Source organism: Canis lupus, chromosome 2 (assembly GCF_011100685.1).
Source record: "Canis lupus familiaris isolate Mischka breed German Shepherd chromosome 2, alternate assembly UU_Cfam_GSD_1.0, whole genome shotgun sequence".
In the NCBI taxonomy this organism is placed as follows: domain Eukaryota; kingdom Metazoa; phylum Chordata; class Mammalia; order Carnivora; family Canidae; genus Canis; species Canis lupus.
Window position 1 is genome coordinate 16,504,669 of NC_049223.1, and position 25,959 is coordinate 16,530,627.

The 25,959-nt window shown below is 43.9% G+C and overlaps 1 long non-coding RNA gene across 2 annotated transcripts; it reads left to right on the forward strand.

Annotated features, from left to right (window-relative positions):
* The first annotated feature begins 15,791 nt into the window (after positions 1-15,791).
* LOC119869976 lies at positions 15,792-18,115 on the forward strand. Of its 2 annotated transcripts, XR_005355262.1 has the most exons (4): positions 15,792-15,928; positions 16,657-16,791; positions 16,885-17,174; positions 17,902-18,115. It is a non-coding gene; the product is annotated as an uncharacterized LOC119869976 (long non-coding RNA). The 2 variants fall into 2 exon arrangements; XR_005355261.1 differs by lacking the exon at positions 15,792-15,928 and having other exon boundaries at positions 16,317-16,791.
* Positions 18,116-25,959: the final 7,844 nt, after the last annotated feature.

Here is a 25,959-nt window from a genome sequence, read left to right on the forward strand (position 1 = left end):
AAAATAGTTTTATACAAAGTTATCTTCCCCAACCACAACAAAATGAAGTTAGAGATCAAAAACAAAAAGAAAACTGGAGGGGCACCTGAGTGACTCAGTCGGTTAAGCATCTGACTCTTAGTTTTGGCTCAGGTCATGATCTCTGGGTTCTGGGATTGAGCCCTGCATTGGGCTCCCTGCTCAGAATGGACTCTGTTCATCCCTTTCCATCTGCTCTTCCTCCAGCTCTCACTTTAACTCTCTCTCTCTCTCTCTCTAAAATAAATAAATAAATCTTTTTTAAAATCTGGAAAATTTGCAAATATGTGGAAATTAAACAATACACTAAAACCACTAATAATTCAAAGAAGAACTCGCCAGGGAAATTTAAAAATATTTAGAAGTGAATAAAAACAAAAGTACAACATGTCAAGGCTCTATTGGATGCAGTGAAAGCAGTGTTAAGAGGGAAATATATATCTGTAGCCATTTACATTAAAAAAGAAGAAAGATCTCAAATCAAAAACCTAACTTTATACATTGAAACTAGAAAAGAATAAAAAAAAAACTAAACCTAAAGCTAATGGAAGGAAGGCACCATCAAGGTTTAGAATAGAGATAAATAAGATAGATTTCAATAACACTCTGAATGTAAATGGACTAAATGCTCCAATCAAAAGACATAGAGTATCAGAATAGATTTTTTAAAAAATCTATATGCTGCCTCAAAGAGACTAATTTTAGACCTAAAGACATCTGCAGATTGAAGGGGATGGAGAACATCCATCATGCCAATGAACATCAATAGAAAACCAGAGTAGCCATATTTATATCAGACAAGCTAGATTTCAAACCAAAGACTGTGACAAGAGATGAAGAAAGGCATCATATCATAATTAAGAGGTATATCTATCAAAAAGATCTAACAATTATAAATATTTATGCCCCCAACTTCGGAGCACCCAAATATCAAAGTCAATTGATAGCAAACATAAAACTCATTGAAAATAATACAATAATAGTAGGGGACTTTAACATCCCACTCACAGCAACAGACAGATTATCTAAGCACAAAATCAACAAGGAAACGATGGCTTTGAATGACATACTGGAACAGATGGACTTAATAGGTATATTCAGAACACTTCATCCTAAAGCAACAGAATACACATTCTTTTCAAGTACACATGGAACATTCTCCAGAATAAATCACGTCCTGGGTCACAAATAAACCCTAAATAAGTATAAAATATTGAGATCATACCATGCATATTTTCAGACCACAATACTTTGAAACTTGAAGTCAACCTCAAGAAAAACATTAGGAAAGGCCACATATACACAGAGGTTAAAGAATGTCCTACTAAAGAATGGATGGGTTAACCAGGAAATTAAAGAATACATAAAAAAAAAATACATGGAAGCAAGTGAAAATGAAAACACAAGAGTCCAAAACCTTTGGGATGCAGCAAAGGCAGTCCTAAGAGGGAAATATATAGCAATACAGACCTACTCTAGAAGCAAGAAAAGTCTCAAATATTCAACCAAACCTTACACCTAAAAGAGCTAGAAAAGGAGCAGCAAATAAAGTGTAACATCAACAGAAGAAAGGAAATACTAAAGATTAGAGCAGAAGTAGATGATATAGAAACAAACAAAAAAACAGTAGAACAGATCAACAATAAGAGCTGGTTCTTTGAAAGAAGCAATAAAGTTGATAAGCCCTTAGCCAGACTTACCAAAAAGAAATTTTCAGTTTTTGCAGAAATAGAAAATTAGAAAAATCCATCTTAAAATTCTCATGGGACCCAAAGTAGCCAAAATAATCTGAAAAAGAACAAATTGGAGGACTCATACTGCCTGTCTTCAAGACTTATTACAAAGCTAAAATAATTAAAAGAGTGTGATACTGGCATAACAACAGTCATACAGACCAATGGAACAGAATAGGAAGTCCATAAATCATCCTTGAATACATTATCAAATGATTTTCAACAAGGATGCCAAGACCTTGGCAAATGGAAAAATTTTCAACAAGCATGCTGGAAAAAAACTGGATATCCAAAGGCAAAAGAATTAAGTTGGTACCTTACCATATGTAAAATTAACTCGAAATGAATCAAAGACCTAAATATGAGAGTTCAAACTATAAAACTCTAAGAAGAAAACATAAGGGAAAGCTTCAGAACATTGGATTTGGCAATTATTTATTGGATATAACACCAAAAGCACAGGCAACAAGTGAAAAAAATAGACAAGTAGAACTTCATCAAAATCTAAAGCTTTTGTGAATCAAAAGACATGTCTGCAGAGAGAAAAAGCAACCCACAGAACAGAAAAAAAATATCTGTGAATCATGTACCTGAAAAGAATTAATAACCAGAATATATCAAGATCTCCAACAACAAAACAAAATAAGACCAAAATGTAATTTAAAACTGGGCAAAGGAATTGAATAGACATTCCCCAAAAGAACATATAGAGCTGGCCTATAAGCACATGAAAAGATGATAAACATCACTAATCATTAGGGAAACACAAGTCAAATCCATGAGATACCACTTCATACCCAGTAGGCTATTACCAAAAAGAGAAATAAAGAAAACAAGTGTTGGTGAGGATGTAGAGAAGCTGAAACTTTTGTGTGCTGCTGGTGAGGATGGAAAACAGCACAGTTGCAGTGGTGAATGTGAAGGTGGTTCCTTAAAATATTCAACCCAGAATTACCATATGATCCAGCAATTTCATTTCTGTGTATATACCCAAAAGAATCATATGCAGGGACTTAGGCAGACATTGGTATACCCACGTCCATAGCAGCATTATTCACAACAGCCAAAGGATGAAACAACTGAAATGTCTGTTGAGGAGCGAATAAGCAAAATGCAACATATACATATGATGGAATATTGTTCAGCCTTACAAAAGGAATGGAATTCTGACACGTGCTAACAACGTGGATAAAACGTGTACACATTATGCTAAGTGAAAAAGCCAGACACAAAAAGATAAATATTGTATGATTGCACTAATTTGAGGACCTAGAAGTGCAATTCAGACACTAAAAATAGGATGATGATCCCAGGGGCTAGAGGGAGGAGAGAATAGGGACCTATTACTTAATGGGCATAGACTTCAGTATAAGATGATGAAAAGATTCTGGAGATGAATTATGGTGATGGTTGCACCTGGTGAATGTGCTTAATGCTGCTGAGCTGCATACTGCTAAATCATTAAAATGGGGGCACATGGGTGGCACGGTTGATTGGGCATCTGACTCTTGGTTTCAGCTCAAGTTGTGATCTTGGGGTCGTGGGATCCAGCCTCACGTTGGGCTCTGTGCTCAGCATGGAGTCTGCTTGAGAGTCTCTCTCTCCTCCTCCTTCTGCTTCTCCTGCTGCTTACTCTCTCCCTCTCTTTCTCTCTCTTTCTCACTCTCAAATGAATAAATAAATCCTTCAAAAAAAGATTAAAATGGTTAATTTATGTTATGTATATTTTACAATAGTGGTAGTAGATTTTGCAAGATAAAAAGGTCACACTGAAGTGACACGTGTATGTAATTTAGAATAAAGAATATTTTTATATTATATGTATGTATTGTATTGCTGTTTATGAATTACATGCTACTACATATCCTTCACATGAGTAAAATCTATGCTAAACATTTGTATGTATATACACACATGCATATTTTTTTTTTCCTAGAGAGCCAGTTGTTGGCGATCTCCATCATACCACTACCCACAACACTGTGTGCTCCTGGGAAACGCACATCTTGCTGCTGTCAGCACTTACAGCTGCCTTGGCACCATCAGGATTCATCTCCTTATGTGCTTCATCCTTGTTTATGTCAGTCGTCACAAGATCCCAGGTGTCCCTCCTTCCTCTGGACATGAAATCTCCAGATGGCTCTGCAAATCGCCCCTGCTGAGCCCATCTCCAGTCTCCCACATCTCCCCGTGCCTTGCCATCTAGAATCAAGGGGAATCATCAACAAAGCTCCTTCAGTCCTATACCTCTTCTAGGGACATTTTCTTCACCTTCTTCCTTTAAGAGTTGGCTCTCCCCTGAGGGCCCCGCAACCTCTGCAGCCCTCCCAAGCGGTGGCTGCTCTCCCTCCACAGTCCTTATATCTGGAGGCGGGTGCAGAACCTTCTTGTCCTCCCTACACTTCTATACCTTCCTTCCTCCCTCCTCCGTAGAACCCAGCCTGAGTCCCTTATCTACGGATTCCATATCTTCTTACCCCTTGTTGTTGCAGGCATCCTCCCCTTCTGTTCCCTAAAATTCTCAATCTTTCCCAGGATCATTCCAAAACCCTGACAACCCACTTCCCTCCAGTGGTCTTGTCACCACCCAGTCTTAGTCACGCACTCCTTTGGTTGCCTGCTTTATTTTACACTGTCATGAACCGAAACTTCAAATCTTTTTTTCGTAGACAGTAGAACCTTCAATCCATTAATTCTGCCACTTTTCCCACTGTCCCTTACCTCCTTCAGGTTCTCATTTGGCTCTTTGGTCAACTAAAATTTCACTTACACCCTCATGGATACCCACAATGCCTCAGCTTTTTCTCTTGCCTCAGGGTACTCCCATGGCAAAACACCTAGCATTGTTAAATCCAACTCTAGCTATTTGGAACAGCTTCTCTGGGGGTAGATTTTTTTTTTTAAAAGCACCACCATGTTCACTGATCTTGTTTTAATCCATGAGCTTCTAATGGATGCTTCGTGCTATCTGTTGGTTAAATAGATTTTTTTCAGTCTGTTCATTCTCCTACTATCCCAGAAAACCTAAAAAGCTACTTCATGCTTTCTCCATCTTTCCTCCCAGCTTATGATCTTCCTTCTTATTTCACAAAAAAAAAAAAAAAAAAGAAAAAGAAAAGAAAAGAAAAAGAAAAAGAAAAAGAAAAAGAAAGCAATCAAAAAGGTCTTCCACTAGTTCCAACCACCACCACAAACCTCCTGCTTTTGTTCCCATATTCTCCACTTTCTCTCCTGTTAGGGTCATACACCTAACTGAAGCCTACCTATTTACGTTCCCATTCAATATTGCCTTCCCTTGAGTATTAAAGGACATTGCTCTGGCAATTCTTCCCTCTTTTTATTAATTTTCCTCTCTCTGGGCAGCACTTCAATAAAATTTTCACCCATACCATTCCGCTGAAATTACTTTTGTCCACACCACTGAGGACCTTCATTTTGCTAAATCCAGTGGTCAAACGTCATCTCAGTTTTCTTGACACCCCTCCTTCAGTGGCATTTGACATCTGATCATGCTGTCCTTCCTGAAATGCTATCTTCACTATGCTTCTAGGATGACCTCTTTCTGGCCATACTTTTTAAGACTCCTTTTCTGGTTCTTCCACATCTTTCTGACTTTTAAACAATGATGTATTCCAGTTCCCCATGCTTGGGTATCTTCTCTTGTCTATCTACAGACACTCCCCTGTGACCATAAACTGTCCTATGGCTTTAAATAGCAACCATGTAATGGCAACTCCCTGATCTCTACCTACATTGCCCCGAACTCATCTGTATGGTCACCTACCTGCCCCCTCTATCTGGATGTCTTCTAGATAAACTTGACATGTTCAAACCAAGTTCTTGATACTCCCATCCAGGTCTGCTCCATACACAACTTTCCCCCTTCTCAGTGAAGGGGAACTCTAGCCTACCAAAAATCTAGAATCACTCTTGAATCCAGATGGTCAGCAGATCTCATCAGCTTCTTAAAAATATATCAGAATCTAGTTTCTCCCCACTTCCACTGCTACTGCCCTGGTGCAAGCCTCCCTCCTGCCTCATGTAAGTCACCGCAGCAGCTTCATAGCTGGTCTGCTTGCTTCCTCCCTCATCTTCACTCTGTGTTCAAAACAGAAGCCCAAATGATCCTGTTCCAATTTACCACATCATGTCCCTTCTCTTTTCAGATTCCCCCAGGGGGTTCCTGTCTCACATAAGTTAAAAGCCCGAGTCCTCACCATGACCTGCAAGGCCCTGGATGATCTTCCCAGCCCCTCACAACCTCCAGGAAATCATCTCATGCTGCTCCCCTGCCGCCCCTCCCCCGGTCACTTGGCCTTCTCCAACCTCTCCCTGGCAGTTCCTCCTGCCAACATGCTCTCCTTCTCCTGTCCCCTGGGTATGTATTCTAACATCGCCTCCTCAGTGAAAACACCACAGGCCACCCCATCGAAATTTTGAGGGCCTCCATCCATCCTGATGGCTTCTAGCTTTCCCCTTGGCTTCAGTCATAAATCTTAGTCCTCACCACTACCTGTCTCATCTATATCCACCAGACTGTAAATACAGACTGTAAAAAAGCAGAATTCCTTTGACCTGTTTTGTTATATCTTTTTGTACTGCTATATCTTCACGCGTGGAGAGTGGCTAGCACACAGGTGTTCCATAACTGTTGAATGGATGTGTGCATACAGCACACAGGACTTGGCAAATACCTTTAAGTGAGTGCCCGTGTGTGAGGAAACAAGGACCCAGCTTTGCACATTCCCGCTGGAGACTTGGGTTTTGCAACCCAGAAATAATATCATTATGTCTATAGGTAGCCAGTTGATGGGGAATATCCTGCAGTTATTTTGAAACAACTAATCATTTCCAAACAGACATTTTCTTCAGAGTCTGCAAATGAGGACAAAGATGAGGTGACATTGGTAGCATTCGAGATAGATTTTTTTTTTTTAATGTATTTTTACCTGTACCGGGATTCAAGGGATCGGGGCAGGGCAGCCTGCAGCAGAGAGAAGGCCTACGAATGAGTAACAGGAGAACCCTCCTATGAGGAAAAAAGATGGGGCAAGGCTAAGAGAAAAGTGAACGTCAGAGGCCAAGAGTGATCCAACCTTTGGCTTTTGTGGTGTAACCCAAACATAACTGGAACCCACTTGGCCCAGCTTCGGCACATACGTTTTGATTCAAAGAACCACACTCTGCTGAAAAATATAAATTAAATCAGTTCCAACTTCTACGCACAGAAAAATTGCCAAGAAACGTGGAGAGAGCTCCCACTCTGGGTGCAGCCAGTCAGGCTGAGTTCTGTCTCAGGAGGTGCCAACTCTCAGGGCTCACCGCCACCTCCTACCCCGAATGGCAGCCGACCGGCACCAGGTCTTCAGGCCTCCCTCCCTCTCAGCTCCACCACTTGTCTTCCCCATCCACCCCTCCTCCCTTTCATCTCTGCTTGCTCTCTCATACATAATCCTGTCCTTTCCAGCGCCGACTCCCTGTCCCCCTGAACTCTGCTGTCCGGTTGTGTATTTGTCTCAGCCTCTGTTCTGCACCCAAACTCAGGCTCTGAGCTGACAAAGCTAGAATTCTCTAGAGAGAGACACAAGAGGTTCGGGAAAGGCTGTGACCACAAAACATTAATAATTCTCTTCCCCACCACAGTAGAATAAAGTCCCTTTTCCCTCCCTGGATTTCAAGTGTCTTAAAATATCTGATTTCAAAAGGTGGAGGAAGAACCCTTTGCAAAGGCAGAAATCCTAGGGAAAAGAGAAATCCCTCTCTTCCATGAGGGACTTCAGCCAAGTGAGCTAAAAGGCCAGGATTCTTTTTAACCGTCCATGCCACAAGATGTAAACGAATCTATTTACTCAGCAAAATATTTCCTTATTACATTTTGAGTAATTTCCCATTGAAAACAAACAGTGCATGTCAAAAAGCTCCAGGAGTCTCTGCGGCCCCCGAGGCCAGGATGGGCCATCTCAGACATCTTTCCTCTTCTTTCATGAGAGAAAGCCAGACAAGTTTATTTTTACTTTTGTCTTTCTATTTTGATTTACCAAATGCCACCACTCAATTGAACTTTGAAAAAGACAAACAAATGCAGAACCATCTTAGTTTAGATTTGAGCTGAGAGGGATCTTAGCAGGCAACCTTTGCAACCCTGTGTGCTTTACAGACAGGGAAACTGAGAACAGTCGTGGTTACCACCTTGGACCAGGGATGCCCAGCATTCTCATAAACTCTTCATTAATTAACCATGGAAGAGGACATAAAATCATTACTCTTTCCTTTTCTAGTGGTTATCTACACAGTTCATTGGATGACCAATTCCCTACTGGTATGAAATGCCACTTCCTGTAAATGTATGATTCATTTTAATATCTTCTATAATAAATCTACTTTCCTCACCTTTTAAAAGTCATTTGTCTGTCTTTATTATTCTGGGTGAAATTTAGAACCATTCGTCTGATTTCATTAAACACCTGCATTAGGACTTATTAAATTAGGGTACACTGGACAACATTGCCATTTTATTTATTTTTAAAAATATTCCTCTTTTTATTTTTATTTTTTGCTCTTTTCTTCATATAGGTATAATCCAGATGTTGACAGCACTCTGCTCATATTTGACCTTTCAAATTAAATTGTCTTGACTCCTCCCCCAAATACAGTGGGAATCCTAGGTTAGGGGTTAGGGAATCCCTCAAAGACAGGTTGGGATATTGGTTATGCTCTCCCCCAGCGACATGCAGAATGTTGAGAACCAAACACCTAGATTCCAGCTGACAGGCGCACTGGGGTCCGGCTGAAAGCAAGTTGTTCAGACTTTAAGGACACAGAACTCTTGCAAGAAAGGATTAGTCTTTTCTTTTGAGCTAGGAGGTTTTCTCAGAAAGGAATAAATTAACTTTCTGTTAGAGAGTTCACGCTGGCTGTTAGTTTTCTGAGACCCAAATGGAGAAAGAGGACCAGAGGGCTCACCACCCCTGTCATTTTCCCTTTGACTTTCCATTTTCAATATGGTAGCTCACTCTTACTTCCTGGTTGTGCTGGGTATGCCCAAATCCAGAACCTGTGAGATTTGCCCTCTCCAAAGAGGAAACCTTCAGTCTTCTGCTGAAAATGGGGAGAAGTAGTGACCTGACCTGTGGGGTCAGGAGTGGGAACCGTTCTTAATGCATGTCTAGTCCATGCCTTGTATGTATCCTATTTTTGGAGGACCCCAAAACTCATTTTTCTTGGTGTGTATCCCGGATGGAATCACTAGATTGCGAGATATACACATATTCAGCTTTAATAGGTATTGCTAAATAGTTTTCTTAAGTAGTTTGTACTTGCAATTTGTTGATTTCCTGTCCCTGTATCTTTCCTTCCCATCACTGATTTCTGCCTTAGCTTTATTTTTCTGAGGGTTTAATTTGCTCTTTATTTCCTAAATAAGAGGCTAAAGCCTCCATGATTTAAATCATTGATTTTCCGCTTTTCCTCTTCTAATATGTTCATTTAAACTATACATTTCTCTTTGGTTAGTAATGGCATTCCACAAGTTTTGATATGCCACTTTTTTATTATTACTGACTTCAAAATATCTCATAACTACTATCATGAGTTCTTTTTGATACTTGTGTTATTCAGAGTTGGAGATTTTCTTATCTTTCCATTATTCATTTCAAGTTTAATTCTGCTGTGGTCAAAAAACATTTTCTATATATCCTTAGTCCTTTGAAATTTTTTGAAACTTACTCTATGATATAGCATATAGTCTATTTTGGTAAATGTTTCATGTAACCTTGAAAATAATATTTGTTTTGTGGTTTTGGGGTGTGATTTCCATATGTGTCAGGTTCAGATCTTCTGTGTTTTCATCCACTTTTTTCTCTACATATTACTATTACCAACTATGATTAGTCACTGAGAATGGTGTATTAAAATCTCTAACTAAAATTGCAGATTATAAATGACTACTTTTAGTTCTATCAACATGTGCTTTATATCTTTTTTTGTGCTTTATATCTTTAATAGCTATTAGGTATACACAACGTTAAAATTATTATGACTTCATGATGAATTGGCTCTTGTATCATTATGGAAACCCCTCTGTCTCTATTAACATTTCTTGTCTTACATCCTATTGTTTGCTATTAATGCAGCTATATCAGCTAGATTTTGGTTAGTGTTTGTATGGCTTAGCTCTTTTTTTTGCTGTTTTTCCATCTTCCTGTAACTTTATAAATAAAGTCTCTTACAAATGGTATTTGTTTAAAGTGTGTCTCTTGTAAATAGCAAACAGCTTCTTATTTTTAACCAGATTGGCAAGCTGGTAATTGCCAGATCACCGCAGACCTGGAATTCCAACTCATCTAGTTCTGTTTCTACAACTCTGCTATGTCTTTTAACATATAATTTTGGAAAGAGAATCTGGGTGGTTCAATCAGTTAAGCATCCTACCCTTGATTTTGGCTCAGGTTATGATCTCATGGGTGGTGAGATGGAGCCTTGCGTTTGGCTCCCCGTTCAGCGGGAAGTCTCCTTGAGACTCTCTCTCTCCCTTTGCCCCTCCTCACCAGTTTCTTTCTCTCTCTAAAAATAAAAATTAAAAAATCTTTTTTAAAAAAACAAAATTTGGGGGAAATATCTGGATCTTTCTAGTTACTGCTGGGAGAACATTGGGCTGCTGTGACCTATTACATCCTACCACGAAACCAAGTCTCTGAATCTTTGTCATTTACTAGCAAGTTAAGTTAATGTCATAACTGCTTTATTTGATCCAACCTTGTATATCTTTTTTTTTTTTAATCTAACCTTGTATATCTTATCTAATGCTTTGTGGCTATTTTTCATTTTACTTTTTCATAGATGTATCTTTTTAACTCTAATAATGTAGACACTATGTACCCTAGCTCTCCCATGGCTCCTTGATATCTAAAAACAAAACCATGGGCCCTCTCTACCACATTCAGTGAGAAGTCTAACATCCTTTCCCAGATTTTGGCACATTTCTAGGAACTTAAATTCTCATGGTGAATTTTGCTCTCATGTCTGCCTTTCATCCTCAATACCTTTGGCAGCACTTCCTGGGGCCCTGCCTATTGATACCCACAGCTTCATTCTGTCCCAACTGCATTCTCGCCATCCATTTGCTTTTAATCTCCTGACATCTTCATCACTCTGGACCTTACATAAGCATTTAATTACTTCCAAAACTTCTGCAAAGGCTACTGAACATTCGAGGTGATGAAGGGATAGTGAATTACAGCAGCCTAGAAACATAATATCAGATGGGGCAAAAACTCTTCTTAAAAGTTCTTTGATCATCCTGACAGTAGACACTTGTTATGAACCACCTGTCTCCTCAAAGGACCCTTATCCCAACATGTAAAGTTGACTTCTTTCTCTAACTGGACCTTTACTCTGGCTCACTTCTATTCAAGTCTGCCTGCCTTTGCAGTCCCCAAAACTCATCAACATAGCGTGCTAGAAAAGGGGCATATGTTTTCTGGATTCTGCGTTTACCAGCATCACAGTATTTGCATGTGATTTTAGGTTTCTGTCTTCTCCCAAATTGTCTCTCTATATTATGAAGTCAATTATGAAGACTTCTCTTTTCCTTTTGGCATGACTTTTGCTATAATTCTTTTTATCTCTCTATATCCCTACATTTATTTTACAAGACATTGCGTTTCAATAATATTTGAACCTAGATTCTTGTGATCATTCCTGCTTTTGTAGAAACCAGGTAAACTGGTTTACCAGTTTACCAATCTACTGATGCAGATTTCTTGGTTGTGTATTTATTTGCTTATTTCAATGGGAATTTGGAGGGGGAGGGGGGAAATCACCTGCATGTTTAAATGCAGGTCAGCTTATTGGGCGTCTTGAACTAGAAATCCATTTGTTTACTTGTACTGAAGCAAGGTCTCCTATTAAAACTCATTCCGTATATGATTTCATGTCCAGTTTTTAAATATAAATCCATCTTCTCTCTCCTAATCCTACCTAATTTACTCCCTCAACCTTTTCCCCCCACTTAACCCTCCCATCATGCTCTTTGGCCACATTCTGATACTTGCCTAGGAAGAGTTTATTCAAAGAATGAAAATTTATTTTAATATTCACCCCAGACTGTTTTTATTTTTAAATGCCTACTACATTTCCACTGCACAACACAGACTTTATTCCTAAAGTTCTGTTTAAAATTGATTCTTTTTGGTAAATTAAATGCACCAGCAGAGTTGTTATTTAAAGGAAGCTTTCAGTGAATCGTTTTGCAAAGTAAAGAATTTTTATGCAATGTGAACAAACTCCTATCCCAGCCCATTTCCACCTCCTCTTCCCGCTAACAACAATAACAAAAAAATCTGTTTTGTAAATTTGGGTTTCTGAATAGTAAATGGGGCTTACCATATTTCATTTAAAAACCAAATATAAACATTGACAGACTCTGCCCTAAGGCTCTCCTATCTGTAGAAATAATTGTGCATTCTCTCGGAGAACTTACTCTTTCTTTGCCCTGCCTTCACTTGCTTCTCTTTCTTCTTTTTCTTTCTTTCCAGCCTCAGAACTCGCAGATGCTTAAAGGGAGCTGAACCGAACGGCAAGAAAGATTAAAGAGAAATAATGTTTTCCTTTGTAAATGTTACAAACCTCTTAATTCTTCTGCCTGGGCTCAGAGCGCCTTTAACTTTGTTCTGTCGTTATTATTGGCCTCTCAGAGATAAAACAAACGTGCTAACTAGCATGTACACCCAGCAGAGTTTTGTATGCTGCTCTCTCGGGCAATGAAGCCAGCCGCCTAGAAAAATCAATTCATTTGCTAGAGTTTAACTTTCTGGCAAAAACCACCACTTCAACATGAATGTCCATTCCCATTTCAGGAATTTCTTTGCACAGTACTTTTCCCAGAACTACACTCTTGATGTAGTCAGTAATGATGACTGTTATGGGGATGGAGGTTCCAAAAATGAGAAAACCTTGCAGTGAAAGATAAGCTTTTGCAGTTGTCCAAGAAACACAATAAAGTGGTGTTATTGAGCCTCGGCGCTCGCTAATGGGACTTGCTTCTGATGATTAAGGGAGAGCGCTCGCTATGCTTCATGCTGAAGTAATTAGCAGAATTTTTGATTATATTCTGACAAGTTCAATACAGAGTTGTTTGGTTACTTCCTACCGTCGCAACACACATGGAAAACACATGTGGCACCGACTTGAGTTTGTACTATGTTAGAGGTGTTGATAAAATATTTTCTAAAATGTAATTCACTAGCCTGTAGCATTCCTCAACCCTACAGGATGGGACCCCGCCTCCCAGTCAAGGGGCAAAGGCTTTGCGGAGAACCCCATTGCTACCATGCTGTCCCTACCACCCCAAACCAGCACTGCCCTGCCCCAGCCCTGACCTTGGCTTCAGCCCAGGCCGCTGCTGGGACCCGGCTCAGCAAAAGAAAGCTCTGCATTCCAGAGAGGGAAAACACCACACTGGGCTGGTCGCTCTCTTCTTCCAGCCCTTCCAAGGGTTCTGTGTTCCTGGAACCGGAGCGCCAGGCTGCCAGCAGCATCTAGTTTTAGTCTCAGAAGTCTCTAGGTCTAGTCTCAGAAGGCAGCACATAAATGACTAATGAACCTAGAGTAAATAAAATGACTAAGCCCTTGTGATTCCTCCCTCTCCGTATTTCTCATATGTCGTGGATTCATCCACCATCACTATTGATCTCTTGACCCTGGCCACCACCATCTCCACCTTGGATTAAAGCAAAAATCTAAAACATCCCTTGCTTCCGGTATGCTTTTCCTCAAAACATTCTTCAACTGCCACCAAAGTAGTATTTCTAAACTGCAGATGTGATCGTGTTTCTCCCCTCCTCAAAGGCCTTTGCTGGCTCCTTGGGTCTTCAAGGATGGAATTTGGGTTGGTTCTTTAATGTGGCTTGAATGGGCCACCATAACACTTTTTTGTCCAAACCAATCACTACTGAGAGTGAAGGAGGGGCAGAGGTAGTCTTTATGCTGGGACAACAGATGTAAGTGGAGATTATCCCAGGGCAAACTGGGACATAGGTCACTCAGAACCTAAAGGACCTTCATGAGTCGATCCTGGCTACCCTCTCCCACCTCACCTCTCACCTTTCTCCCATTTTTGCACATGCTATTCTCACTGCTTTGAACTCCATTCTTCTTAACACCTGCTCCTTCACATGGATGGCTCTGAGTTAGTCTTCCAGGTCCCTGCTTGGGCTCCTCTTCCTCTAGGAAGCCTTCCTTGACCTCTTAAGATCAAGCTAAATGCTTCCTTTTGGGTCCTCATCTTCCCGCCTATAGGTTCCTAAACTCTTCAAGAGCAGAGATCCTGGTACCAGGTGGCTCTCAATATGTTTGGGATGGGACTGAATGTTTGAATCCTCCCAAAACTCATATGTTAAAATCCTAACCCCCAAGATGATGATATTTGGAGAGCGGGCCTTTGGGAAGTGATTAGGTCATGGGAATGGGATTAGTGCCCTTGCAATAGAGACCTCTTTCTTTCCTTTTCATTTCTTTTCATTCCTTCTTCCACTAGAGGAAACAGGGAAAAGACAACCATCCATGAACCAGGGGCCAGGTCCTCACCAGACACCAGATCTGCTGACACCTTGATCTTGGAACCTCCCAGCAACTGGGAGGTTGAACTGGAAGAACTAAATTTCTGTTGTTTACGAGCCATCTGGTCCGTGGTAGCCATACTGAAGCCCCGGTGTGGCTTAGATGATATTTAAGATGGGTGAGTTTACAAAGCCCCATGGCCACTGGAATCGAGGAGGTAGAAATTTGGATTTGGATTTCAGGGAGATGATATCTGAGCCAGACTCTGGGTAATACTGGGGAGCCTTAGGGAAGTGGAGGCACAGCCAGGGGAACCTGAGGAGGATTCCAGGATACACAGCATGCCCCCAGCCTGGGCTTGCTCTGCCCTGAAATCCTGGCACAGGATAAATCATCATCATCTTAGGGGCTGACAAGAAAAAGTGTAATTTAAACTCTAATGACTAAGAGGGAGACAGCAGTGGCTGGAAGGGAGCAGAGTGGGGCTGCTGGTGTGCTTTCTTGCCTACATGGATGTGTTCCGTTTAAGAAAGCTCCCTGAGCTGAGAGACACACTTCTCTCTCTGTGCGTATTAGAAGAAGGTTAAAAATACGATGAATACTTTTGTCTGTAAATCCCTTTTCCAAACTGAGTAACCTGGGAATCACAAGGTGTTACATATAAAAAGCCCAGCCTCCATCTGGCCCTCCAGCTGAAGCATGAATCTGGAAAGCCTTCCATAGGACCAAACGTATCTGAACTCCTTCTAGCCTTCCACTACGGTCACAGCATTGGGAGGTGGTGATCTGCGCCCCACAACGGAGCAAATCAAAATGAACCAGCTCGCTAATTGCCTAGGTGCAAGTTCACTTTTTCTAAGCTATGCTTTCATTGTTGTTAATTGTGCATGTGTTTCCAATGAAAATTCCAAATGTGTATTTGAGCTCCCTGCCCTTTCGGGGATGTTCACGAACATGCTCCAGTACGGCCTGTGTATGGACGTTGCTGTTCAATGTGCACCCGGTGCTGCCCCAGCGTGCAGATGTACGGCCGGGCCGGTCTCCAGTCTGCCCGCGCTCCCCTCCGCCCAGCCCCACGTCCCCTATTTCCATTTTTTGTTTTCCTGGCATCTGTGGGCTGGTTTAGGGCTGCCTGGGATTTTCACTGGCCCATCCCCATGGTCCTAAAATGACACGGGCTGCTGACATCCAGTGGCTGCCTGGCTCCACGACCGATGTATCATCTGTCTCCTTGCGCTGGACCCTGGCCCTTCCCCGAGCAGCCCTGCCCAGAGCTGCAGAAATGACCCCACGTAGACGGAGGACTAACAGGACGCCGCGGCTTTGTCGTCAGCCCGGGGCCCGCCGGCTCGTGACCGTGACCGTGACCGTGACCGCCCGCCGCCGCCCGGGGCAGAGGACAGAGCAGACCCTGCACCCGCCTCCCCGCACCCCCGCTCCCACCCTCCCCGCGCCCCGCGCTCACCCGCCGCCTCGCCTCCCCGCCCCACCACCCTGAAGGCCTCCTGGCTAATCACTTCCTGACAGAAAACTCAACTCGAACTGTGAAACACAAGCCATTTTAAAAGCGACCGGCTCCGCATTTTATTATTTTTCCAGGGAAACGAGGTTTCGCGCGGGTAGGATATGAGGAGTGACAGCCCCGCGGCCCGCGGGCACCGGCCTCCTCCCAGGAAATCACCGCGGACCGAGGCCGCCGCACGACGCAAGGGGGAGGGACAGGGTTTGGCTTCACTGTGTGAGACTGTGCCCCCCGCCCCCCCCCCCCCCCCCCCCGGGAAGCCTAATTCTCATCACGTGCTTCGGGAGTAGCCACGCGGAGTTTGCCCCGTGCCCCCGCGGGCCGCGGTGCCGGGCCCCACGCTGCCGTGCAGAGCCCTGCGCCCCCCCTTCCCTGGCTCCCTGCGGGGCTCCCGGAGGCCCGAGCCCTGGCTGGCCTGCGACGGGACCGGGACCGAGGGGCCGGGCCGCCGCCGGGGCGCCCGGTCCAGGAGGAGGAAGGGCCCGAGGCAGCTCCGGAGGGGCGGAGGCCGGAGGCCGCACTCGGGCCCCTTCCCCTTCCCCAGACAGACAAGGCGGAGAAAACCCTGCGGGCAATTCTGCTCCTCACCTTCCTTCCCTCTGGCTGCGCAGGCTGCACAGGCCCCAGACATCCATGTGCCAGGGGCTGGCCAGGCCCCAGCTTCTTGCTGCCCCCACAAGGCAGGGCTGGAAGGCGGTCCCCCCAGTGATCCCGCTGGGCCCTAGAAACAGAGCCTTGCTTACGGTTGTCAAAAACACATTTCCCGGCCCTGGTTTCTCAAAGCCAAAGCCCTCGGCATCCAACAACCAGGAATTCTAATTCCAGCAGGCATCTTTGGGGCACTTCTGGTGTTTTGAAGACGAAGCGGAGACTCAGGGCCAGGAAGAGGGTATGTGGCAAATCCAGCAATGAGGAAGAAGCCTTCCAGACATTTCCCTACAGAAATAAATCACCCCACAGGTAGGTAAATATTCTGTAAGTAAACAGAGGCTGTGACAGCTCCAGGGTTTAAATTGAGATGGGCTATGGAAAGAGCCCTTTTCCAACACACAGACAGGATCTTCAACTTTGGGGGAATCCGGAGGTGTTTTGGGGGACATGACTCTGGACACGTTTCCCAGGAGCAGCTGTCTTCCTCTCAGGCTCTCAGGTGCACGCAGGTAATAATTGTCCTATTATGACCCACATCATTGCCCTGATCTCTAGAGCGAGATGTACCCTTAGCCTTCCCATAACCCCCATTCATACTGTTGCTTCCTAGCTGGACTGGCATCTCTGTGGGCAGGGCTCAGTGTGCCTGGCTCCCCTCTGAATCTCCAGTGCCTACCTTAGGCTGACACATAGTAGGTGCTTAATGACTCTTTGAATGAATGAATGAATGAATGAATAAATGAATAAATGAGCCCTCTGCTTGCTCTAATGAAGAAGAGTGTTGAATAAAGAGATAGTGGGGAAAAAAAGAGGGGGAAGTTTTTAAAACCCCCAACTGGCCTAACCTGGCATAGCATGGCTTAGAAAAGAACTGAGAAGGGAAAAAAAAAAATCCCTTGAGGTCATTTTCAGTCCTGGCTAAAAGAAGCCTGTCCCGAGCCTCATCAAAGATTCCCATTGTGTGACGGGATGCCTGTTGGAGTGTTGGGGTGTGAGGCTTGGTGGCTCACGAGGAGAGTTGCCAGAGGTACAGACAAGGAGATTGTGATGAGAAGGCCAGCCAGCTCCAGATGTGATCGTACCAGGCACTAGTGTTGCTACCAATCTTCCTTGTGCACTCTTGGGTTGAGGCACAGAGGGCTGCCCTTGAAATGCAGACATTATCCTGTAAGGCAACCTCATATGGACTTAGGATATGGGTCTAGTGAATTCCGTGATGATCCACAAAAGGCATCCTGGTGCTCTGAATGCAGGAGAAAGGGGTCCCCAAAGGGAATTCGAGGAGGAGAGGAGTAGCTAACCAAACAGGTTCATGGGAAGGATATTTAGAAAGGAAAGCTGCTACTGCACTGGCAGGATAGGTTCCTGCATTTGATTTAGTTCCATTTTCTTTTCTTTCTTTTTTTTTTTTTTTTTTAGTTCCATTTTCGACAGCGTCTCTGGGTTGATAGAGGAGGAAAGTGCAGTGGACATGTTATGCAGTTTCAGCAAAACATGAGAAAACACCCAGCAAGATTTGTATGGACAATATGGTGAAGGAGTGCCTGGGTGGCACAGTCAGTTAAGCATCTGTCTCCTGGCTCCAGCTCAGGTCAGGATCTCAGAGTCATGAGATCAAGCCCCAAGATGGGCTCCCCACTCAGACTCAGCACAGAGTCTGCTTGAGTTTTTCTTTCTCCTTCTCCTCTGCCCCTCCTGCTCATGTGCTCTCTCTTTCAAATAAATAAATAAAATGTTAAAAAAGAAAAGGAAAGGAAAGAAGCAAAGGGAAGAGGAGAAGAGAGGAGAGGATAGACAAAAGAAAAGAGAAAGAAGAGAAAAGAAAAGAAAAAAAGAAGAGATGGTAAAATGCAGACTGGATGAGAATAAGGCTGGCTGGATCTGAAATTGGTGAGCAATTCAATCCAAAGAGTGAGTAATGGCCTGATAATGTCTAGAGAGTTGTTTCTGAGCTTTAACTTTTTTCATCAGTGACTTTTATGAAGACAGACAATATCAGTGTTTTAAGTGAAAATAAATCAGCAGGGATAGCCAGTGCCATAGACGACAGACTCAGGATTCAACACACCATCAACCACCTCGAATATTGGCTGAAATTGGTGACATGAACCCTACCACAGGAAAAAGAAAGGGTAAAGTCTTAGATTTTAGTCTCCAAAAATAAATCACAGAAGAACAGAATGGAGGAGACTCAGGTTGGCATGGATTCATATGGAGAAAAGATCAGAGGATTGAGAATAACTAGAGAGTAAGCGGAGGTGGAAGACTGAATGAGCAAAGTTCTGAAGAACATGAGAAATGGCTGCAAAAAGAGGATGTGTTGCTTGGAAAAGAAAGCTGGAGAAATGTGAGGGCTCTTTTCAAATACTGAAAGGACCATTTGTCAAAAAGAAGGACATGTTGCAGAAGGAAGTCCAAGTGACAAGGAGACAGACTTGCTCAACAAGAGAACGGAGCACCTCCTAGCAATCGCAGCCCTTTAACAATGACCCAGGCTGTCTTGTGAAGTAGTGAGCTCCCTGTTGGGGAGTAAGACCTGGTCAAAGTCATCTGAGGAAAGATATTTAGCAGAAAGAATTCCTGAGTGTGCAATAAATTGAGCTAGATGATTTCTTGGGTGCCCTCCATCCAGTCTGCGCCCTCTGATTCTAGGAGCACCAGAACCCTTTATTTCCAGCCCTTCATTATATAGAGCATCAAAAGCTGCAAGAGCCCACCTTGATGAGGACACACACTGCTAGGAAATAATAAATCACAAAAATAAGGCCCAAGTGGACAGGAGGTTTTGTGCATGGAATTTGGGGGCAGATGTAGCACTGTGTGGATAAGGATACCTATGGAACGGGTTCGAAATGACAGGCAGCCAAGGAGGCAACTCCACAGTCCACTATGGGAAGATCTCAGTGGGAAGGTGGCCTCACATCCTCAATGACTTCTAAAGTACCTTTTGATTCTGAGCCACTTTTTTTTTTTTTTTTTTTTTAATCCCTTTCCCTGTCTGGGTCTTGGCGAGGACACACATCATTAGGTCGCTGAGTTTTCTTTGTGAATCACTCATAGAACAAGCAGTTGCTCTGCCATGACATAAAATATTTTTCCACTTAAAGACACAAAAGAATTTGTTGTGAACACAGAGAACCCTGACATGCTGTCCTCTTGCCAACAGTTCCAGAAACTGTTTGAAAGAGAGACTCAGAGAACGGACGGGAGAGGGGAGAAAGGGGTGTTCCCGTACTCTTCACGCACAGGGCTCCTCTGGGCAGGGCTTATTTGATCCGTCTGGCCAGTCTCATGAAACATTCTATTTTGTACCTTCTGGGGCCGTTGAAGAGGCAGAGTGGAGATTTATAACAACAGTTGTTCATTCCAGCCCAACTGGTTTGGCACAGGGAGGAGCTATGTTTTTCAGAACAGCTTTTCAACATTCCTACATGAGTTGAAATGCATAAAAATTTCAGTTTGGAAACAACCAGATGTTTTTGTCAGGGAAGAAATAGATGACCTAAAGGAGACCGGGAGGGTAAGCTCGGGGCCGGGAGCAAAATGGTACTGCATGGAGCCCGTGTCTGTCTCACATCTCCTACCAGCCACTCACCGTGATTAGCCTACTTGTACCAATGCCAGACCCACTCAGCATTTTCCTTCCTAGGGATCCCACTTGAGCTGCGATGCTGCTGAAAGTCTGGGAGTCGAAGAAGCAGCTCACTGTCTTCCCATCACAGACAGCAATGGGGGAGGACGGATGGTGGGGTGCAGAACCCCCCAAGGCAGAACTGGCCCCCATAGAGCAGATACACAACAGGCTGCACAAGGTGGGGGGAATAACACTGAGCGTAGAAATGGGGGTCCTGAGTTTCTCAGCCACTGATTTTGTCATTCCAGCCTCGCCATCCGTAAAACGAGGGGCTTGGAACGGATGACCCCCTAGCAGTTTTTTAGCCCTCTGACTCAAGACATCTCGATTTCCTCTCTCCTGTAAAAACAGATGCTCCATTGAAACTGATCATGAGGAAATGACTTTGCCATTACCGATTAGAGGATAAAAAATAGGAAAGGTCTTTTTCAAGTTAGCATTTCCTAATTTGATAGGCATCACGACTTTGGTAGACTCATTAAATCAAATCTACATTATAATAACCATAGTCACAGATTTTTCAAAGTTGTCTCAATTTCAGATATTCTGACCTGCTATCTTACCATGAGTTCTGAGTGTTAGGAAACTCTGGTCAGGTACTTATAAAGGCTTGTGGGAAAATGGAGGAGGCAGGAAGGCACAGAATTCTTCCTATGACCCTTTTTATCCTGAGCATAAGATTTTTTTGTTGTTGTTAGCCCTTCATGTCTTTCTGATAAGTGTTTTTGGGGTTCTTTAGCAAGCAAAGCCCAAGAGTCATACACCTCCTCCACCCCATCTCCAGGAGTTCGGAGTCCTCAGCAATGGGGCTAAGACATTGAGTTACACCATGGATCGATCTGCTGCTACAGCCAAGGACCAAGAGCTCCGGGCATCCTAACTGATGCTCCTTGGTGGTCTGGCACCTGCTCCCATTTTTCCACTCTTTCTACCACTTTCCTCTGTTTTACAAAATCTTGCTTGGTGGAAGAGGAAAATGGACTTTGGAAAGTGGAAACACCTGAGAATGACTTGGATGGAGAGCTCTGGAGGTGCCTATCTTCATGTGGACCTGCCATATGCCACCCTGGTCTGACTTCTAGAGCCACATGTCAGACTCCAGCACTGCTCTCTGCCTGATGAGCCCCAGCTTCCCAGGCAGCTCCCCACGCTTTCCAAGTGCTACTAGCACCTGGGTGATTTGTTTCACATTACTCTTATAAAGTTGCTGCCTCTCCTACAGCCGCGTCAGCATGCCTCCCTCTTCTTCGGAGAGAGCCAAGAGCAACTATTAAAAATGTGTTTGAAATTACACATTGCTCGCTCTCCTTGACAGAGGAGCTTTGCAAAGCTCGTTAAGAGAGCGGGAGAAAATTCCACGGCACATTTCTGGGTTTATGGTTATTATTTTGCATGTGCTGCTGAGCTAATAGAATGTGACTTCGGACATCCATGATCCAAGAGAAAATGGCCGCCTAAGTCCAGAGGCTTTGCTACCAGAACAGCAGAGATGGCTACCATTTTGGCCATTTCCCCCCCTTTGCTCTACTTGCAGACTCCGTGGTGAAAGAGATGAGAGCCAAGGAGACAAAGATGAAGAAGGAAGGAATAAATTAAGCGGATTTTGGAATGCATCCTCTCTCTTCCCTCCCCCTTTATGTTCCTCCCCCTCTCCCCCGTCCTTTGCCCTTTCAAACGTTGGATGGGCTGATTTAAGCTTATTTTACAGCTTTTCTCTAACTCTGTGAAACTGAGCTCTACCAGAGCTGGACTCTGAGACTTGTAAATAATCTCCTAGAGGAGCCTCACTAAGTGGAAGCAGCCTGCTCAGTTCAATTTTCTCCTCCGGTTACCATCGATGACCTCCAGACATCTCAATTTCTTACATAATTCTCGAGCGAGCAAAGCCACCGCTCCATTGCCTCTGTTGGAAAGAATGTTATGCTTGACCTTCTCCCCTGCTGGTGTGTGAGCATGACAACGTGCGAACCAGCCCCTCTCAGATCAGGAACCACCACACCGAAACTCCAGATACAGACCTCACTGTTTTATATCTTCTCCAGAAGAGGTGAATGCCTGGTGAATGTATTGCTAAACAGACACATTGGAAGTGAAGTTCTCTACCACCTCGCTGAAACTGATCTCTGCCTATAAAAACAATGCAGTCCAGTGACATTTCCGTCAAGCAAAATGTGAAACAACACCATTTGACCTTAGGCCATGTAAATAACTTTAACAAGCCAAAGCTAAAACATACTGAGTCCATCTAACAAGAAACATATATGGAAGACTCTAGCATGTGGGAGACTTCCATAGAATTTTTTAAATCCATTAAAAATGGCAACTGAGCTGCTCAAAAATATCTGATTTCCAGGGTGATAAATTTCTGAAGCAAAGGATGGAGGGCTTATTCCTAGTGCCATGAATATAACCTCATCTGAAACCAAGAGTTTCAAGAACGTCTGTCATTCCTTTCTTCCTATTTACCTGTGCTCTCGGTTCTTGATTTGAGATACCGGTTTCCCCTACCATGTGAAGAGAGAGCATTCCTAGGAAACCCTTCCTAAGTTGAAATGGCATAACGCGAAGAAGCAGCTACCATTCATTTACGTGGAAATGCTTTTGAGCATCCCCACACCCCAAAAATAACCTCTTTTAGGCTTTACTTATACCTTAGGACACATCTTGCTAACGGATGCACAAGATAAATTGAAGTAGAGCACAGATGTTCACAGACCCAGGTCGAAGTGGTGGTGGCTTAGTGCTGAGATGCAGAGTGGAGTTCCTGGGGAAGGAGATCTGTGGGCCCTGCGCTGTCTCTATCACGGGCTCCCTGTCAAACACACACTGAATGCTGTTTTTGTCTTTCTTCAGAAAAGCAGAAATCCTGTCCAGATTTCTGTCATTTAGGAGAAACAGATACTAATATAGGTCCTCCGTAATAGCGAAGCGGCCTAATGCTCAATTTCCAAAAGCGGAAGAAGCCCTTAGCATTGTTATATAAGCCAGCTCTCCCCCAAATGCTGAACCCCATAGTTTTCCTTCAATTAGACTGAATTCAGGTCCTCTCATTGTGAAAACTGGAAGAGAAAGAAAATATTCTTATCTTCTTAGATCAACTAGATCTCTTGATAAAACAAATACTAAATTCTTCACAGGACATGATACAATCAACACGAAAAGGATTCATCACTCTGCAGAATTTCAAGCACAAACTTCAGGTCAGAGGGTTAAAAAAACAATTTTCAAAGAACAATTCCAAAACTACATCCATCTGTCTAAAAAGACCTCACTTCCAAAACCATGTTGTAAGCTTTTTGTTTCCCTGGGTATGTTTTTCTTTCCATCTCAACTTGTACTTAAAGCAAGGACCAATCCTTACTCACAAGAATATCTCAGAAAAAAAATTTTGTCCCAGGATATTTTTCTCTTCTTGATTTCCAAATACCCTTACCCACAAAGCATGATCTTTTTGTTTGTGATAATCACTGCCTACAAAGATCTGACCCTTTTACCTGAAAATATGTCTTTCTCGGATTAACATCAACATTTTATTCAATTAATCATTCCAAGTTCACAGGCTTTCAACAATCATCATCCTTCCACTGCTTCTGTGGAGGAGTTAGAGCTCAGCATGCATCCCCGTAAGCCCCTGGAAGGGACATTTGCTCTGTTGTATTTAAGAGGCACATGGGGAACTCAGTGTCCTAAGAGCCTGGGGCCATCTGGTACATGGCACACAGCACCTTGCTCTGTCCAGCTGGAGGGTGGCAGTGGGATGATGAGGAACTCATGCTGGAACTTGGACTGCTGCTCTGGGCAAGTGGCATCTTCTAACTGGCCATAACTGAAATCCCTCTGATAGAGAACAAAAAGTCCCTTCCTTGACTTGTGCGTGTCATCAATGCACGGAGGGCAGTACTGGGTCACCTTCTCTTTGAGGTAGACACAGCTGAAAGGAAGACTCACCCCCCACCCCCAAGAGTTGCACCCTGAGAATGAAGTAAGGAGCAGCTCGTTTTCCCAGGTGGGAGCATCTGAAACCTCATGCATCTCTTAAGTCTCTAGGCTCCGTTGCTTTTACTGCAGCTCTACCCTGGGGAAGGTAAAAAGGTGCAAGGACCTTGCTGAGCTTCAGATCGCTCTGACCACCACCATTTTCAGGAGCTGATTTAGGTAAAGAGGAAAAGCAGGGTGCCCGGGTGGCTCAGTCAGTTAAGTATCTGCCTTCCACTCAGGTCATGATTCCAGGACCCTGGGCTCCTGCTCATTGTAGGGCTCCCTGCTTAGCCGAGAGTCTGCTTTTCCCTCTCCCTCTGCCCCTCCCCACTCCACTGGTGTGCTCGCTCACTCTCAAATAAATAAAATCTGTAAAAAATAAATAAATAGGAAAGCTACAGAAGAAATTTTCTTTGAAACGTACACAGAATATCAGGAGAAACAAAAAGGTGCAGGGCAGAGCCTGGCCAGGCTCTCTGGTTTGTTAACTTTTTGAAAAGTCGGTGGCTCGGGCTGCTCATGGGTGACAAGGGATGGCTGGGAGGCACAGTGCTGAGCCAACTTCGGAAGAATGAGGAGCAGCTCCACGCCAATCACACATGCAGGAAATCATCACTGTCTGACAAACAGAAAAGAAAAGACACTTTTGAAGCACCTGGGTTGGGGTGCCTGGGTGGCTCAGTGGTTGAGCATCTGCCTTTGGCTTGGGTCTTGATCCCAGGATCCCAGGATCAAGTCCCACATTGGGCTCCTCACAGGGAGCCTGCTTCTCCCTCTGCCTGTGTCTCTGCCTCTCTCTGTGTCTCTCATGAATAAATAAATAGAATCTTTTAAAGAAAAAAAGAAAGCAAGCATCTGGGTTGGAAACATAGACGACTGGGGGGTGGGGTTGAGGGAAAGCAAATGTAGGTTGAAAAAAAATCAGTGTGTTCTGTGAAGAGAGTTTAATACTTTTCAAAAAAAACAAAGAGGAGAGAAAGAGAAAGAAAAAAAGATAAGGGGGAAAAACAGTGGATTCAGATATAAAAAGACGTGAACTGAGGTCTACTGGCCTTAGAGAGGCTCCCTTGGGCAGCCACTCACTCGTGTGTGACCGCCCGTCTTTCACTCTTTTATCCTCTGAGAGCCAGGCTAATTCCAAATTAACACCGTATTATCAAGTGGAAAACTCTTCTCACTCTTCAGATTGTATCACCTCCCCAGGGAAGCCTCCTGGATCCCTCCATGAGACCAGTCTCCTGTTCAACTTAGCCTGGATGTGGGTGACCCATCCACTTCCTGTCCCCTGCACCCATCTGCAAAGCCACATGGAGGTGGGGGTCGGTCCTCACCATTGACCCTCTGCCACCAGCACAGTGCCTGACACATTCATTCATTCATTCATTCATTTACCCATTCATTCACTCAACAGTGATCACCATGCTCCTTCTATGTAACGGGATCTGTGCAGGACACTGGGATTCTGTGTAGCATGGGGCAGAACAAGGCTTCTTGGCTCTCATGGTGTTTGAAGTCAGGGTTGGGGCCTGAGGGTGGACGCAGGAGGCCGAACGAGAAATAAACTATTAAAGGAACAAGACGGCTTCAGACACTGAAATTCCATGAAGAAAGTGAAAAAGGTGCTATGTTTCTGGACACAGTGCTGGTGGGGGAGGAGGGAGTTGTCAGAGACGCTGTGGAGGGGCGATGTTGGAGCAGAGACAGAAGTCCCAGAAAGTGGCAAGCTCGGCGAAGACCATGGCGACAGAACACTTGGCACGGCACCTGCACCCTCAGAGAGCAGAAGGCCGGGCGCATTCATGGAAGAGAAAGAAAACCCGGGTGGCTGGAGCACCATGGGGCCTGGGGGATGGGCAGGGGACCCG